Genomic DNA, 18,554 nt, shown 5'->3' with positions numbered 1-18,554 from the left:
GGAAGGTATTCCATAAATACATTGAGTGGAGCTTACAGCATCCCAAAGGAGCTATTCGTCAGCTCCAACAGGAATATGCACTGGGAGGCCTTCACTGAATTAAAAACAACAAAAAAAGAGCTATCCACTTATCTCATCATTTGGTTATCTCTGATTTCAAGGAGTGCATAGAGAAATGTTAAGCCCTCACTAGACTTTTAAAAAGAGCTCCTAAGTCCAGTGTCTTTTTTTTGCCCTAAGTACAGGAGAGATATCCAACAATTTCTGCATGCACTGTCTTGCATTAAAAGTACATTTTAATTACATTTACATTACATGGGATTTAAATAATATATTTTTTCTGATTTAGAAAAAGCTATTAAAACCCAGGTTGAGCAATTCAATACTCCATTGACAGACAGTTTTAAATACCATTGGCATGCACTAGTGTCCACTCTGCCTGAGCTTCAGCAGGATTTTGGTAATTAAATTTAAGATTCTTTAGGGACTCTAAAGTGAAAAAGAAAAAGTCGGTCAGGGTTCAATCTCACGAAATACTAAACGTTTTCAAGACAGATTGAGTGTCCTCAATTTTATCTTAATCCCAATGAAAGTTGATGGTGCTCAGTACCTATCAGAAGCGCTCAGCACTTTGCAGGGTTAAATTCCCCAAGAACAAGCAAACAATATGCTCCGAATACTGACAAGCCTTTAGAAAACACTCTAATAATGACCTCGACCGTGACCTGGAGGGACTATTTCTCGTGGGACCAGAGATAATTCAGCCTCTGTGCGAGTTCACACTCGAGACTTTCCTGACCAGCAATGGTCAAGTTGTGCAAATTATGTTAGCAGTCTTAGGTTTCAAGATACAAATTACTGTCTGTCGGGAAGCAAAAGCTATAAATGAATTTTATTTAGGAGTTGAACAATGGTTAAAAAAGAGGGTGCTCTATCTGCTAAGCTGCTTTTCTCAGGAGGCTTCCAGCTTCCATTGAGAAGTTCTGAAAAGAAGAACCCTATTATAGTGCACAATGTACTCAGTTCACGATCAGTAAGGCATGTTGACTCCACAGTGTGTAAGAACTTCTGCACTGTGTTGATCACTGATCTATGGAGCATGCAAAGACCGGACACATTTTAAATTTCACTGAGGTACACACGGTTTCTTTTGTCTACAGTGCAAAAGGCGAAAGCAAGAAGACAAATGTTAGAAACGCACTCAGACTTGTGGAAGTTAAAAAGACAGTTTTGAAGCCGGCTGATCCTTCTACAATCACAAATGAAACCGAGTATTATGCACTTCTCTGACTGCACAGTCTTTTTCCCGCTAGTTGGGTACAATTGACTCAGAAGTGAAGGGTGACAACTTCTAAACATCACACCTTTGCTGTGCAGAAAGGCTTTGGGAAGGGTACCATGCAAGTAGAACTGTGATGGAAAGTTACATCAGTGGGACGCAATTGTCAAGTAAGAACTAGTCACAGAGGCAAGACTGAAGAGGATCATTTGTAGAACGCGCCTTTAGCTGGGAACCTTAATAACTGCAACTGGGCAGATATTTCGTCTTCCTTATCTCCCAAAGACATTATCTCTATCCCAGTATTAATCCTTTCGGCTTCTGACATACTGGTACATGTTCTGTCAAGAGTCAGAGCATCAGCCTCCTCCATTCACGCAGATACCTTTCATCTAAGGCTGCCCAATCCATATCACTTTAACTGGATACCATACAGAACGGTGGGACTGCCAGAAGGCAAATTGCTACGCTTTTTATATCGTAGTTTGTATGATTAAATCCCTCCGAATCAGAATACTACAGCATATAATGAACTTGCATCTTGTCAAATGAAAGGGACAGCCAAGTGGCAGAAGGTAGTGGCTTAATATGACGCTGCATTATAGTGCAGCTCTGGGGAATAAAACTCAGATGAAATTATTTGGATGGAAAATTTTTGGTTATATGCAAGTTTTTTTGAGACAAAAAACGTTGATTTGTCTAAACTGCAGCTTAGTAGAAAAGGGCAGTTTTCCTGAACTTCTTTACTGGGAAACAAAGACGGAAAAAGCACCTGCAATTTCTGTCCCAGTGGAAGTGCCAATCATTCAGAAATTGACAAACGCGTTTTGAAACACTCTTCAAATGACATTCTCAAATAATAATAGTATGAACATCTAGAAAAAATAAAAATGGTTGAATTAGATAGAAAATGCCATAAACTGAATATTTTATCCAGCTCTTTATTCTTTTGAACCTTCAGTTTGATTTTTTTATTCTGTTGCAACTTGGGAAATTTCTAAAAAATTCTAACAGCTTTCATGCCTTACCCATTTCTGCCAATCCTGAGGACTCCAATAGATATAAAACTTACTTTTCTTTAACCATGGACTTGTATCCCACAAAAGACAAAAAGACATCTGACAAAGGCTCCAGATCTAACTGGGTGGACAAGGATACCAGAAGAAAACTAGGATTATATAGAGATGTTTTTATAGAAAAGAAACTAAATATGCGTGAATGAGACTGCATTTCGGAGGTCAAGAAGACTGAAAATTGCCAAAAGTTACATTGATTCACACAGACTTCATGGATTTCCTGACTTTTCTTAAAGCAAACAGAAAAAGGTCCTTTGTTCAATACAAGTAATAAAATAACAAGAATTATTGTTGTGCAAAAAGGGTGGAATAGGACTCAAGACTCAAGATATGGCTCCAAAAATGAGTGTGTTGCCTCAGTTTTCAGCAGAGATGCAGCTGTTGAGCATAAAAGGTTAGGTTATAGAGTGAATGTAATTAAGAATTTGTAATGGACGCATCTGAAGTAAAAACAAAACTGAAACAGCTAAGCATGCTCAAATCACAAGGTAACCACCACCCCAATTTTTTTTTTTTTTTAAATTGGCCTGTTAAGCAGTAAGCCTGGTAACAATCTGTTAGTAAATCTGTCAAGCTGTGGGAGCACTGAATTACTGGCAAATTTTGAATGTGGCTGCCAGAGATAACGGAGGGAAGTGCGATCCAGGCAAAAAAGGGCATTTGACTGATCTCAGGAGTATTTTAAAGAAAAGAATAATTGAGGGCATGCAGCTACATGCAGCTGACTATTAAACAGACAAAAAGCGGACATGGTTTCATCAGAGGTGCTTTGTGCCAGAACATCCACAAATCTTTCTTTGATATTAACAGCAATTTCCTAGGAATGTAAGACAGTTTGTATTTCAGTAAAACATATGATATGATGCTATACCAGAAATTACTAGGAACTTTAAGAGGACTTGTGCTTTAAAGATCAGTGATGTCCCAGAACACAGTACGGAGAACTTTTGGTATTTCCAAATCATCTTCTCCTTTAGAGTGAGTAGAACTTCTTTCCCAGTGATTTTCACAGCAACAAAATCTGGAAAATGAGACATTTTAATTAAAGTCTTCAGGAACTCCAGGAGAATATGATGCAATGATGGTTGAAAATGGGACCTATGAATAGTTAGAACTAACAAAGGACTACAAGAAAAAACCTTTGAAAGGCATCTACAAAGGCCAGAGATGATGGTTACAATGATATTTATATTACTGGCAATCTGAGCTGTCATCAGAAGAGACTGTAAATCTTACATACTAAGAAGAAATATCCAAGAAGAAAGATGCCAGTCAGGAGTGATAACCAGCTTGGCAAGCATTACAAATTCACTGGAGTTAGAGAATTCTGCCCTGAAAGAGATGGGTCAAAATGGTTAGTTTAGCAGATGGAGGAGTCATCTGTCTATTACACAGCACGAAACATGCCACATTTGATGGCACTGCGCACACAACCACTGAAATGGAAATACATGGGGTGTGACCACAGCTGGTGGATCTCACAGACCCATGGTGACAGCCATGCTTAGCATCATTGCCTCTGATAAACTCAGAATTCCCTTGACCCCTTCTTGACTGGCATGAGGGATGGCGACCCATGTCTAGTCTTTCCTGTGGCCTGTGCGTTTTCCTGCCTGAGGTGTCAGGAGTTGATCGCACTGTGAGGTCTAAGAAGCATGATGTTCCTACTGTGCAATCTCTGCTTTGTAGCACAAAAAGAGAGCCTAGTTTCAAGAAGAGCAGAAAGCTATTTTCAAAGAAGAATCTCAGGAGAAGAGACTCCTGAAGAGCTACTCCCTCAAAAATAATCATGATATAATAATGAAATAATGAATGTCACAGTCTGAAACTGAAAGAAGACACAAAGCCCTTGACACGGTGGGTTTCACAAGAAAAGTGACAAGAAAACACTTAGCAAGACACCATACAAACCGATGGCTGCTGTGCCAGCCTGGAGCACCTTCATGTGAAAAAAGGCAGTCTCAGTCATCTATAACTATATGACTACATGAAATTAAGAAATCAACAGTGGGCCTCATCTACTTGAATGCTACAATGCAGTGTTTCTTACTGCTCTGCCCTACTATCACAACCATTAGGAAGATGCAGAATGCTCTTTGGGCAGACTCACTAACCTTGCTGTTTGGTCTGAAGGAATGAGATACGGCATCTGTGGTGCATACATAAGCCAAAGAAACTGTGCTTAATAACCATTAATTGACATGCAACCCCAAAACCCCACAGGACCATCCACGTAGATGTGCTTGAAAAGAAACCCTCATTTCTGTTACTTCCTAACACTTGGCTGGTGAAGCACTTGGCTTCACACACACAAAAAGTCATACTCACCTAGTCATGTGTATATATATGTATGCAGATGTAATCATATATGAACATACAGAAACTCACGTAATCAAGCAAATACTAGAGAAAATAAAATTTCTTACAACTTAAGTTATATAATGTTGCTTGTTGGTGCATTATATTTTGCAGCATGATGCTGATATGCATTCAAGTATATCGTGTGAAAGAATGCAAATCCTGGAGTGAGGTCATACAGGGGCAAGTTATCAAATCTAGGCACGTTGCATTTTTTGAATAAGCATGTTAAGTGATTCCAACCAAATTCTAAGCTGGGCAATTCTGCCAACTTCTGATTGCCTATATTTTCCTTGAGATTTGAAATGGATACAGAATTCTTTATTTCCTAGGCTAAACTTTTTTGGCTGTGAGTTTAATATTCATGAAAGGTCAGATTAATGGCCTGGAGACCAAAATCCCCTTTATGCACAGAACAAAGTACATTACAGGCAGAAGCAGTGCAAGTTCCCTGCATTCCTCCAGTAACGCTGTCCAAACTTGAAATGGACAACTTCTTCTTAAAGGTTATAGCATATTTCAAGGCAGACTGGAGTAGAAAATTAGGCAAAATGGCATATATAACAAATAACATGATGTTAAATATGAACCAGACAGTCTTGAGTAGGACTGACATTTAAACATTATGGCAATTTATGGCAAATCTAAGCAGACTGGAAGATTAAGCATGATCAGCTGACATGAGGTTAAGTGGTTCTTATCTATAGTAATGTGTATTCCTATAAATCACCTTATTTTATAGGTGTTCTTTAGTGTTATGATTTTCTTTTTTTCCTAAAGCCCTTAGTACCTATTAAAACCACAGATTCTGCTGAAATATTGAACAGCGTGCTATTTCAATGAATATAAATTGGACACAGAGAAATGCAAATAATTGGTAAGGGAAGCTAAAAGTATTATGAAATTCCATGATCAATAGGTGTTAATTGCAAAAATAAATACTTCTTGTCCCAACTAGTTCATAAATCAAATAGAAAAGAAACACCAGCAATACATCAGTTCAAATTCTATTTGGAATTTTTCTATGAGCAATAATGGCAGAAAGAGGGGAAACATGCATGATAAATATTTCTGTTCTGTATTTTTCTGTTAAAAAAAAAAGAAAATGGGAGACTACATGCATGTTTGATAATGGATTACTTTCTAGTTTAGCAATAAATACAGATGTTGTTCGCCATAATGTATTTATGTTAACCATTCCCAGGTCAAATGCATTTTTCCAAGCAATTTTAAAGGAGTTGACTTCAGCGCCCTGTTATCACCTGAGTGTTGGTTTTTAATATTTATAAAATAAAGAGAAAATTCAGATTATTAGAAAAAAGACTTAGTCTCATTACACTCTATCTGACTCTTAAAGATCCAGTTAAGTGAAACTGCCTTTTCCTAAGTTTAAAACAGGTACAAAGGATGAGAGTCATTATTGCATATTGGGCACTTTGATGCTGAACAGGGCAAAAGATTCTGCATTCCTTCAGTAAAAAAATTAAAGAGTGAAAACATAAATAATACCAATCTGCATGGTTTCACAGAATACCACTAAGAATTTGGAATCCAAAATCAATGTAGTAAAATCAACATAGTAGATATTAAGTGGGTGTCCAACTAACAATTGGTTGGTAAACTTAACTATTCATGAGAAACTGCATAGAATAGGGCACTTCATTTTAACTCCACCGAACCTTCCAGTGCCTCAGTATTACTTAGTATAGCAATTTGAATACATAACATGGAATATAATATTAAATCATTACTGGTAACGGCTAAAGGTAATTAAAGTTTAGTGCCACAGTAATAGTAATAATAGTAGATCACCTACGCAGACTGCTCACATGACAGTGATCTATATAGGTGACCTGTCTTACATGCTGACCTAACATCAGTTCTGCTCTAGTGCGTTACAGGTGTCTTAGTACTGTGGAGAGCAATGCGATACATCTTCCAACAGAGAATAGATGTCATACTCACGGGATGTGGCATTTTACCCCAGGGGAAAAAATTAAGAGGTCACAGTAAATAAATGAAATGAGCAAAGCTGTTTGTATTGTATTGCAAAGGAGTAAAGAAACTGGTGTTTCTCCAGTCTGTGAAACTACACTTTAAAAAAAAAAAAAAAGAGAGGTTTTGAAGCAGAGGCACAAAATCAGAAAGGTTTCAGGAAAAATACAAGAATGACTTAACCTGGGAGGACTATTCATCAGTGATAAACTTATGAAGCTCAAACAATTAACCTTTGAAAGAGAACGTTAAGATACAATTTTGATGACGGTTTCCAAAACCCTACATAAGGGAAGGTATCGGACGGTAAAAACATCTCTAACTAGCAGACAAACACATGAAAGTGTAGAGTGATTGGAAGCTGATGTTAACTAAATTTAAACTGGAACTAAAGTGCACTTGCCTACTAATAATAGCAATCATTCACACAAGTAATTTATGAAGGTCTCTGTCTCATTCTCTATTTTTTTAATTCATATTCAACAAATGATTTTTATATGAATTTAGGAAATCTTTATGCAGGTCCTTAGGATCTTTGTTATCAAGAATGGCCATATTTGTGAAAATCAGCACCTGGTCACATTGGAGATATGGGAATGTAGGTATTAGTGAGTGAAATTCTACATCTTTTATCTTGCTGGAGGTAAGGTTGGATCATACAGTGTTAAATCTATTATTCTGCAATTATATCATGTTGTGATGTTTTCTTGAGGAACTACCCAGCTTAGGAAAGGGAGAGACCATCACAATTATTTCACATAAGCTCAATCACCACAAAGTTGAAGAGCTAGAAATGACTGTTGACCATAGCAAGCACAACCCAAGACTTCAGCTGAAGTCAGAGAATTTTGCTACTGACTGTAACAGAAATTAAATTAGATCTTTAGAGAAAAATGCAAATTTGTGACCAATCTCTGCAATAATCTATTCTGTCCAAAAGGAAATGTACCTATTTTAACAGACAATATGGAAAAAACCACAAAACCTATGGAAATATTCATCTCAGTTTGCCAGGTGTTTTGTCAAAATTCATCTACCTCTATGTTTGACCTCTCTGCCTAGTCCTTCCCATTCATTCAGTCATGGCTACTTCGTTGCTCTTTTCCCTGACCCTTAACAGATGAAGGCTGTCTAATCAAAGTCCTGTCCGTATTTCCTTCCTCCGTGTGAATGAATCACCTGCTCTAATGAATAACCCTCCCTTATTGTCTAAATTCCTCTTCTCAACTGCGCTTCTCTTGAAGTAAGAGGTATTTTTTGGCCTCAAAATGATTGAAACGTGGAGTTTCAAGTGAAGGGTAGAGTCTATCTCTTCCTTGGCCTTAGGCAATAGGTCAGCAAGACTAGAAAGACATTGGCTTCTTAGCAGATAACTAATTAAATATCCTTCAAAAAATTAACAATGAAAAAAAATGCCCTTGATCTCTGGCTTATTTGCCTTTTTATCTAGATAGATGTGCAAGCAGACAAACATTTTATGTTATCCAAAACAAAAGCAGAGCAGAAAATACACAGCGGAATGTACTAATGCTGAAATGACATTCAGAGTATGCTGATAGCCTGTATCTGAAGCGCATTACTGTTATACTATGGAAGATGATGCTTTCGCTATGATAAATACCGCTAATGTTTTATATGGCAAGTGACTTCATCCTGTGAGGATCCCCTGGAATGTGCCAGCTTCCAGTTAAAGATACTCCCTTTCATCTCTAAATAAATTACACCTTCAGCAGGTGTTTGAAATAGGCAGAGGCCTGTAGCCTCATAAAGAGGAAAAAAGGGGATGATTGGTCAGACATGGAAAGTGAGAGCTGGTAATTACTTTCATATGACACGCAAGAGATGTTATAGCAAAGCTGACTAAAGCGGGGCATGAGTTAGCCAGTCCTCTTCAACAATGATGTCACCCAGTTCTTGCTTTCTACAAAGTTATGATTAATAAAAGGGAAGGATTATTACAGTAACTTACTCTTAGTGGGCAAGGGGTGACATCAACAGCAGCTGAGAAAACTGACCAAACTTAGTTGTGTGTTGTTGAGGTTTTTTTTCTCTTGCAATGACTAACAAGGGGCTAACAGCATCTGACGGCACAAAGGGCCCTTGAAACTGGAAGGATGCTTCTGGTGGAACATTTGAATGGGAGCCACCATTTTAACTCTTCTGCTTCGTTTTACAGTTGCAAGATGTTTCAGCTGGCCTACAGCAAGCTCTTGCCTTTCTCTATTCATTAAATGCACACACACACAAACTCAAAACTGGTCAAAACCTACCCCAATGGCCTTTCCAACATAAAACTGCATGATTCCCATTTGCTGCATCTGCTGGTATTACAGTAACTTTTTTCTTCATTGCTAATTCCAGAATATCCTTACAAAGGGAATTTATGTATCTTTGGGCCATGGATTTTAACAGCAACAATACAAAAAAGTTAGACGTGGAATGTAGAATGCCAAGCCTCCGGTTAATCTCTGGAAGAATGCTGTGTTTAATTACATTTTCTTTTTTCAAATTGATAGAGACTTATTGCAATCCTCCCTGCTATTTAATCTTTGCAAATTTGCTCTCCCTAAAATTAGACTTGGCCACCTGGAAATATTTACCAACTGAACTGAAATGATCTTGTGAAAGCACCGCCAGTGTAAATTGAATTCTTACCCCTGTAGAGTAACAGCATTTGCATCGTGCAGCCCTGTATGTAACTATGAGGTACCCTGAGAGAAGGTCAGATACTTTGGACTCTTTCTGTCATGTTACCTTTTTCATGTGAGGTGGACAGCTTTTGCACTGATAATAAAAAGGGCATATGACACAACTTTCGACTTCTCTGTCCCACAAGCGCTAAGAAAACTGTTTCCAATGGGAGCTGCAGAGGTTTGACATCACATTACTAAAAAGTTCTCTGAGCTGGGACAATTCAAATGCCCTTTTTGAACATTAATTAAACAAAAGATAGAGTGTGCAAACTAACCATTTACTTGTCTAAACACTAATAACATTGTGCTTCTCATTTTCACAAAGACATCTTGTGAGGGAAACAAAAAGAATTTTCTAAACTGAATCAGTGAATAATGGTCCCAATGGTAATATCTGGAAACTCAGCCAGAAGATGAGCTGAGGAGTACTACAGATACTGAAATGGTCAACCACAGACCAGTTAACTGTATCCTAAACATTTTCTGTTGGAGGCTTTGTGCCGCTTGGAATGGTTTTACAGTTCATAAGTAGGTAGCAACATATTTTAGCAAGTAGGGAGAAAAGCTTGGGAACCATGGCAGGTTCCCATTTCCATCCTGAGCACAGATTTCTTTGGTAGCCCTGGACAGTGAATTAAGCCCTGTGAGTAAGCTCCCGCCTCGTAGCTTCCAAGTTTAAAAAAGAAGCATACCTATTTCAAAGGATACAGTGGTGATTAATCATTTGATTTCTGAAAAGATCTACATACTACCTGAATACCAAGTATTCATGCTATCAGTGATCAGTCATTATATCCCTTATACTTAACTTCACAGTTAGAACACATTTAAAAGACAAGTTTAGATTCTGTGCGGTTCTTGCTGTATTTTACCCTATTCTTGAATAATTTTTTTTTCTAGAGTGAGCAGATTTTCAGCAGATGCCTGAAAATGTCTCACAACACCTGTAACTCTAGTAATGTATATCCAAAAATGTCTATATTTGCATGTATAAATAGCTCATTTTACGTAGAGATCAGGTAATGAAATACAAAAGTGTCATTTAAGCAGTTATTTCATTTCTGTGAGCTGGAGTGCTCAAAGGAAGCTACTGGGATAGTTTTACAGAAAAGAATCACCCCCTGACTTTCACCCTTCTTTCTGAGTCAGATGTCATCCTGCAATTCCAGCCTTGCAGTCTGCTTCCGTTTCCAGACGGTGACATGCAGCAGACTTCCCATAAATGTTAGGACATCCGGCCATACCTGGGCAATTCAGAACAGCTTTGCAGCTAGACAGCAGAGGCAGTCTTTCCCAGTGATTCAGCTTTGAGACTATGAGAAAGCAGTCTAACGTATACAAAAGATGTTTTCTTAACTTTTCATCTTAACCAAAACTTGACGTACTGCTTCAACATCACTGGCTGAGGAAATGTTTCCAATTGCTTGTGATCAAAGTTAACCAATAATCATTATAATAATACTGAGCTCTGATACAGTGGTTTTGCTCTTAGAAACACTCACCAAAGTGACTGTGAGGGGTCTGTTTTTTGTATATGACACTTTTTTCAGCTCTAGATCTGCAGTTCAAACCCAACTTGTGTCAATTGTGACTAATGTGGTTATTCACAAGAGTAACTTCTGTCTAGGGCAGATTTCCTTTGAAATTGATGGCGAGAGATAGGCTTTTCTGAGGGTGATTCAGGGCAGGAACAGTTAGGTCTTGCTCTGAATCACCTTCAGGAGCTTTCTTCTTTCCACAGCATGGAGACAGGAGCGCCTCACTGCCGCGTAAGGACATGAGAAACTCCCTGCAGGGTCCCGCTGGTGGTCCATCTAACCCCCTTTTCTCATTCCAACAGTGGCAACAGTAGATGCTATTTGGAGAGAGAATGTGAGCCTGGCCGCTTTCCGCGAGCCTGTCCCTTCAAACTCCCCAGCATCCGCAATTTTTGTATTAAGGATGTTAAAGGATATGTCCCTGCCTATTCCCTCTGGTCGTTTTTTATGGACCTTTTTGAGTTTTCTGATACTGTCTGCTTCCACAGCCTCCTGTGGCAACAAATCCCAGAAGCTCAGTCTCCATTGTGTAAGCACTGTATCTGTTTTAAATCTTCTCCTACTAGTTTCAACGAGTTCCCCCTAGTACTGCAGGATTTGGTGGATAACAGTTCGGCATTCGCCTTATCTGCCATCTTCATGATTTTCTTCTCTCAGCCTTCTCTTCTCCAAGCTGAAGAGTCTTTGCCTTTCAATTTCTTCCTATTAAGGAGCTGCTCCACAACTTTAATCCTTTCAGTGGCTCTTCTCTAACTCTACTATGCCCTTCTTGAGATGCAGAGACCAAAACTGCACACAACACCCACCTTGTGGGTGAACCAGCGCTTTACATAATGGCAAAATGGTGCCCTCTGTCTTACTCTCAACACTCTTCCTGACAACATACGGCATTTTGTTGGCTTTTTGGACTGCGACTGCACATCAAATTTATAAGTTTGGAGACCTCTAAATGATACCTCCGAGACCCCTCTCTCCCTTGGCTGCAGATACCCTTTGGGAACACTGCCCTGAATGTCACTTCCAGATTGGCTATTTGCTGATTTGTATGAAAGGATTCACTTCTTTCAGTTCAGCTCCCACTCAAAGCAAGACACTACAGCAGGCAGCTCTGCTGAGCATCCCAAGAACTCGTTGGACTGAGGGCATGAGCTAGTATCTGTGCACCCAAGAACACGGGTGAGGGAGGCTGTCCTGTGGCTGTCCTTGCTGCACCTCTCCTGTGAGCAAGCAGATTACATTATTGTTGAAAGCTGTCAATTTGGCTCTGATCACAGGAGCTAAATTCAGTTTAAGGGGGAAAAAAAAGAACCAGAACTAACCCCTCAAAAAGAATCTGCTTCATGAGAGACATCTGAACACTTCTTTGTTGGTTTTATACTTCCTAGATGCTTGGTTACTGTCCCTCAATGGGCAGCTTCAAAGGAGCAATTAAAAATTGTGTGCATGGACACACAGATGAGCCCTGTTTGAACACAAAAACTTTATTCTGAGCTACCTTATGTCACCCCTTTTAGCAGGAGTCATCACGAGGGCATGACACCAATAAGCAGACAATGAATAAAGAAAATAACTGTTCATAAGTTCATAGTTGGCATACAAAAGTTATTGAAGAGGAACTGATATACTAGGCAACTGGCCATCACTGCTGCCTATCAACCCTCTGTTCCCCCAACTGTTGCGGGCGTTATTAAAGCTCATTTTAAAATCAGTTCTATGAGACCTCTGAGCTTGGCAGGTACAATTTTGTCCTCGCAGATAAACGGGCTTCAATGTTGAAGCCCGTTTTTCATGCACAGTGTAGTCTGTAGGCAAAGACGCCAGGCAAGTAGATATTTAACCATCCATGTGTTACAACTCCCACCTGCACTGAACTACAAGTATAAAATTTCAACCATAAAATGTGAAGTCACATGAGAAAAATTAACGGAAGTGGATTAGTGAATTAAATCCAGATTTGAGGACCCCATATCCGTTCCAAAGGTTTAACCTCAGTGCTACCAAGTCAAATCTCAACTGTTATAACCCCAGATTTCAGGAAAACTCTGAGATAAATTCTCAAAACTTAGGCAGGTTCACATTTGAATCTGTAAACTCAGGGTCAACTCCAGCACGCGTGTCTGCATAGAGAAGGGGGGCAGCTTCATTACATCAACAAATGATGACTATTTATTTTATTCTCCTCTCCTCCTCATATGTTAAATGCTCTCAGAAATTTCCTGTTTCCCTGAAAATAATCACTGAACCCCTACCCATCCCCCAGAGGTAACCTGTGTCTATATTGGAGTCCAAACATTATTTTAAATAATCAACATGAAAACCAGTGCTGGCAGTAAGAACATAGCATGGCGTTGCTCACTGCACATTATGTGCTTTAGCTGGACATCATGTCAAATCAAGGAGCTTGAGAATTGGGTGGTTAATGGCAAAAATGCTGGATTGAGATTTTCAGCAAAGACACAGATACTTGTTCATGCTCGCTCCTGGGAGAGCCTCAGCAGATCCTCTTGTGTGACGCAGGGCTAGAAACTGCCCCTCCTAGAAGCTCACTGGTGCCTCAGAAGGCAGCACTGAAGGACAGCAAGGAAAGGTGGTGCCAAGATGGTACCAAGGTGGTAGCAAGGAAAGGCAGAATGCATGGGGAGCATTGACACTCCGCTCGATGTCAGACAAGCTCAGTTGGTGCCTGTACCCTATCTCACGCCTTGCCCCCCCCTTCCCCGCCCCCCGCCATGGCTTCTTGCATTCAGATCCCAAAGGGTCATGAGAAACCAAACAACAGCAAGGACTTGTTTGTCATTTCTAACCCACATATCTCAGAACAGATCTTGATTCTTTCCATTTTGCAGATGGGGAAATGAGGTACTTGTATTCTTACCCAGCAGTCAAGAGCAGAGCCAGAGAATCCAGATTTCCTGGGTCCCCATCTAATACTCTGCTCAGTAAACAGTTGAAAGCAGTCAGGCTTCCCCTTACCATTTTCACTGCAGGATGTATTTCCTTTTCCACAGTGACTTGCTCCACAGGGGATTCACAATGGACAGAGCAGCAACGACGCACAAGATCAACGTATCCTTTTTAAGCCACTTGTTGGTGTCCTCAATATTTCACATATGACAATTCTCTGCTGGCCACTCTCAGGAGAGGGAATATCTGTCTATGTGTAACACTGAAGCTTTTCCCAATGGCCTGTGCCTGATAACTACCTTGGAAGATTTGCCAGTGTAACCTCTTGCTGACTTCTGCTCAACGTAAGTGGCAAGCTTATGAGCTTCATTCAATTCCCTCCCACATGTCAGCAGATTTAGAAGTAATCAAAACATAATAGTCAAAATGTATCTCCATCATCGAGGGAGCTAAAACAGGATGAAATTGGACCTTACTTACAATATGAAAAATGGCATCTGTTTTTAAAGGGAAAAGCCAAAAAGCAGACACTAATACATAGAAGTTATATTAAAAAAAAAAACCCAAGACTTTAGATCAGATCTTCTACTGATGTAACCCAGCCTCTGAAGTCAGGAGAGCTACCCCAATTTACATTAACTAAGAATCCAATCCTCCTCTTGCAAACAGAGTTGTAAATCTTTCGAAAATCCACAAGCAATATTACTTTGGGAAGTACAACAGTGAATAATCATTTGAACAGCTTTTATCTAAGACCCAATTTCTTGTTTCTCTCTCCATCCACCGATGGTTAATATTAACCTCCAGAATCAAAGCTTGATTCAACTGACTTCTGGTCCCACAGTCAGCACTAACTTCAGTAGCACTGAGAATTGGCCCTAAAAGCTAAAAGATAACAGGAGTCTGTACTTACACCATTGCATGTGCTGTGATTTGACTAACTGTAGTAAAAGAAACACAGAACAGAGAATTCAGGGCTTGTCAGGGAAATAAAACCATTCCCTGTTATTTTGCAGCTGGCCCAAATATATCCTTCATAAAGCCCCGCTGATCGAAGTACAATTACATAAGGAATGATTTTGATGCAACTTCTGTGCAACAGTCAAAGTTTTCAACAGTATGCAAATTAATTTAGCGGAATCTACCTTTGAATAATAGCTTTAATTCACCTATAAATGTTAAATGCTGCTCCAACTTTAGCCATACATTTTTCACCCTCTTGGAACCAAATAGGATATGTCATGTGGGGCTCCCTCCCTGTTTGGTTTAAATCATTGATGTGACTCTAATCATAACCTCTGGAAATATCTTTGAAGACAGCATCACTCAAGACATTTTATACATTACAGGACCGTTTCTCAAGAAAAAAAAAATCACTTTTCCAGTATGTACTGAAAAATCGCCTGTCAAGAGAACAAGTTGTGTGAACAACTTTAGTTCTTTGGACTACCTTCAACAATTATAACTTAACCCCATACTTCCTGTAAATTCAATAAAATTCTCTTTGTAAATAGGTTTTCCCCCAAAATGCAGTTTTGAACAAGCTCTGATTATAGAACACAGTTGTGTCATATCATCTCACACTAACACCATCATCTGTGTCACCTGGCTTATGTATTCGTATCTCCTGCTTGTTTTTTTTTTAAGTATAAAATGGCAACACATACGCTAAAATGACACGGACATAAAAATATCCTTGTTAAAGAAACAGCTCACTGTTCCATGAGTTGGCAAGAAAAAAGATCAATGAATGACATGGTAGAAGACATAGGTATAGTTTAGAAAGAAAATTAACATACTTGCTTCTGTTAGTCAGATTGACTTTATATAAGATTGTCTTAAAACAGAACATTTATACTTATCCTGCCCCCCTGCAAGAAGTGTCAGCCATTAATATTAAAACAACAAAAAAAAGGCGAGAACTTGAAAGCTATTCTTTACCCCACCCTCTAGACCGAGTTCTTATCCTCAGATGAACTTTATTTTTTGACCAGCTCACTAATTATGATTGAAATCACTGGCCCCTCTAAACAGCACATAAGCACTAGAGCTAGCAGCAACAGCAAGACTAGCCTTAATTGGTTCACTTACATAAAAGTAGAAACATAAAACTTCTAAATATAAGTTTCTGGCATATCTTCTCTTGCTATTACAGTAAAATAAGGTACAACACAGTGAGATTCCAGCTGATTTGCACAGAAATCCGTGCCAATGTGTTTTCTAGTGACTGCTCTTCAAAGCAGGACTGGAGATGCACAAATACTGTTGTGTGCAATTCAGGATTCCAAAATAGCCATTAAATCACACAGTCTCCACTAGGTGAATAATGAAGTGGCATCAGGCCATTTTTTTATTAGTTTGTACGATAAAATCCACAATTAGGGAAAAAAAGAGCCAGGTTGCTAGAATACTAACCTTTCTCTCTCGCTCCCATTCCTTTAATTATTTCTGATCCAGCAGGGACCTAAAATATGCCTGCAAGCCAGCAAGATAAGCTCGGCATTACTCCGATGTTTTATGTGGTCTCAATCAGTGGTATCAGAATTTAAGTTAGAAATCCTAACTTCACTAAATGAACAATGATTATCTGGATTCTGAAGCTGCCAGAAAAAAGAAAGAAAGGAAAAAAAAAAAAGGCAAATAAAAAAAAAAAAAACCCAGCTACAGTCTTTCCCAAGAGCAATTGCCCTTTCTGGCAGGAAGGGGTAAAAATAGAGGCAGCTCATTAATATGGCTTGGCAGTGCTTAATGGCAGCTGGTCTGAAGAGTTAGATCAGTGGGTCTTTCCAGCAGTACTCCCGGACCACTGCCAGCAGGTGTTGCTGTGTTCAACAAAATGAAAAGAAGTGGAGGGGTGGGGAGAAAAATATTTATAAAGAGAGAAATAGGTGTGAAAAAAAAAATTAGTCACTGAGTAAAGCTTTCATTAGGCCTTTGGTAAAGCTATACACTAACTCCCCGAGGCAATAAGGAGCATGCTCTGAAATGAATAATGCTTTTCACTTCTCCTAATCTCCTTTCAGAAGTTATCCTGCACTATAAATCACATTCGTGTTTGCTGTACTCCACTCGGTAGCCTTCTCTTTTTGTCACAGACCACACACTTTCCCACTGGGAATTCTCTGACCCCCTGCCGTTGCGGGAGAAGCTACGGACCAGCGGGGTGCAGCACCAGTAGGGATGTGATGGTCAGCAGTCGTCACACCAGCTGCTGCGAATGGAGCACCGCGCTACTCCGAGTCCAAGGAGAAGATAACTCTGTTACTTTCAGGACAATTTTTCCACTCTCTGTAAAACCAGTGCAGTACAAGAGCTCTTGCTGAGCACACGTCTGCTGCCAAATTACAACAGTCACTGCACTACCAGTAGGAAACTAATTTCAAAGATTTTTAGGGTGCTAGTTAAAACCAAATTCAGTCTGGTCCCGAGAAAAAAAGAATTCCATGCTGGAAAAGCCCTTTGCCAAAACTCAGTTTTAGGATCCCCGTTAAAAATACGGTCCTGCAAATTACTAGGTACATGCATGCTCATTATTTGTTTCTTCAAGCATGCCTCTCACTGTCTGTGAAGGAAAAAAAAAAGGCAAAAAAAAAAAAAAGCTGTTCTTTGTAACAACTGGAACCACCAACGTCAGATTGCAGGAAAGCTACTGAAACTTGTTTCAAGAGGCTTCAATCCACAGCATGTTACAGCCTGAAAACTTATTATATGCATATTAAACCTGGGAAACAAAACAACCTATCTGGTCATATGTTTCCCATTAACTCCTGATTTTTTGCTCATTCTACCAAAGCTGTTGTGTGAATGCAGCACACACCAGTTGGAATCAATGCTGCTATAAGGACTCCCTGGTATCACTGTAAGTTGAAAATTTTAAATCTTTCTTCCCTGATCCAGATCAGCCATATTCCAAGACAGATTAAACTTACATTACCAACAGGACATAAAAATACAATTATAAGTACAATTCAGGCCAAAAAAAAAATCTGAGGGATGGGGATTTTCTGGTAATCAGTGGGTGTTTTGAATGAGTAAAGACTGCATGATCATGCCATTTGTCATAAACGGTACCACATAAAGCCAGCTATTATGTGTGTTTAAGAAAGGAGATGTATTTTGGATTTACTTTTGACCTTATATATATTACTTTTGTACTGCCTAATTGGCATGCAGTTATTTCTGATTTTCACTAATGTAAACTGAAATAAAAATTGCATTTTGCTTTATTCCACATGTGTTAATATCACACTTGCAAAAATGTGACCTGTCATTCATTGTAACTTATTTTTAGATGTCTAAACAGTTTTTAATAGTGTGATGCAATCTGCACGTCAAGAAGCCAGGAGACTTGGACAAGTGCAATATGATTCATTTTTTAAGAGCTTTAAAGGGATCCCTAAGTTAACAGAAGGACATATTTATACAAAGATTGAATTAAAAAAATTCACCCACAGCAAAAGGATTCTTAAGCAAATGCATTTTCCCTGAATTTGGAAAGAATCCAAATTTGCAAATAGATTATCTGGTATATCCTTAAGTATGAAAGAAGAAGAAAACAATTTGCAAACTAGTGATTAAGTATCTGGCAAATACTGTATTTGAACTAAATCGGTGATATCTACATCTAATAATATCTATATCTAGCTATGCAATAAAACAAGTTGGAGTGTGTCTTCCTGACTCATAATGTTTGCTTTCAGTCTGATTTTAA

General features: G+C 39.0%; 1 long non-coding RNA gene across 1 annotated transcript in view; it reads right to left on the bottom strand.

Annotated features, from left to right (window-relative positions):
- LOC141739068 (uncharacterized) overlaps positions 1–18,554 on the bottom strand; it is a 77,850-nt gene that overhangs the window by 54,180 nt on the left and 5,116 nt on the right. The gene's annotated exons all lie outside the window — the stretch shown is intronic.

Source organism: Larus michahellis, chromosome 2, assembly GCF_964199755.1.
Source record: "Larus michahellis chromosome 2, bLarMic1.1, whole genome shotgun sequence".
NCBI classification, from domain to species: Eukaryota; Metazoa; Chordata; class Aves; order Charadriiformes; family Laridae; genus Larus; species Larus michahellis.
Note: the sequence above shows the minus strand (reverse complement) of the source record. Positions and strands in the feature narration are given on the sequence as shown.